The sequence below is a fragment of the Halichoerus grypus genome, chromosome 1 (assembly GCF_964656455.1).
Source record: "Halichoerus grypus chromosome 1, mHalGry1.hap1.1, whole genome shotgun sequence".
NCBI lineage: Eukaryota > Metazoa > Chordata > Mammalia > Carnivora > Phocidae > Halichoerus > Halichoerus grypus.
The window spans coordinates 93,059,730-93,060,588 of record NC_135712.1 but is presented as its reverse complement, the minus strand read 5'-3'; positions in this window follow the sequence as shown (position 1 = coordinate 93,060,588).

Sequence of the window (859 nt, the reverse complement as noted above, 5' to 3'; positions counted from 1 at the left end):
TATCAAGTATCTTGGTATGAAAAGGAAATATTTTTACTGCAGATATATAAAGATTCTGAAACCCAAAAGCACTCCATGGAGTGCACTAATTATAATCAAACCCATTCCTAATGAAGGGAAACGAAATGAATAAACACAAGTCTGTCCAATGTTGGAGTCCCAGGCGTAACTTCACTGCTATTATTGACAGATGCCATTATGATGTGGAAGCCAAAAGCAACAGATGTCTGCAGAAGGAAATAAGGGACTTGGAGATGCAGTGTTGATGAGCTGGCATCTTATCTCCCTGCTAAACTAGATTTGGGCCTACTCTTCCTAAAGAGCTTAAGTCTTGGCTTGGCTTCAGAAAAGATGACTATCAGCAAGCTGGCATAGAGAGGGGTCAGGCTGTCATCTGATCTTAGTTTAGTGAATCTAGTTGCTTTATGTTTTCATAAAAAAGACTTTAACTTCATTAAGTGTGGTGTGGAAATGCCTGGCTGTCATCTGGACACCAAAATCTATGGAAAATAAGTGCCACTTGGGGTGCCATGATGGCCTGAGCCAGATATACAGTGGGCTACATCCAAACAGTGGGTCTGAACTGGAGAGGATTTTGAAGATTTTCCTGGGGGAAGTGGCTGAGCTTGGAGCACATGGGTGGTTGATGAAGGCAGAGAGCCCACCCTTAGAGAGTTTTCCTAGAACTAGTCTGGCCTTTGGGCTTGAACTATAGTATGAAGAACCCAACAATACCAGTCCACTCTCCCAGGACCAGTATTGGACCAGGTACTGACAATTTAGGGCTCAATCGAGGCTCGAAAAATGATGGAGCAAGAATGGCCTTTGTTATAGGATGGGGTAAAAAGCAGAAGGTGGA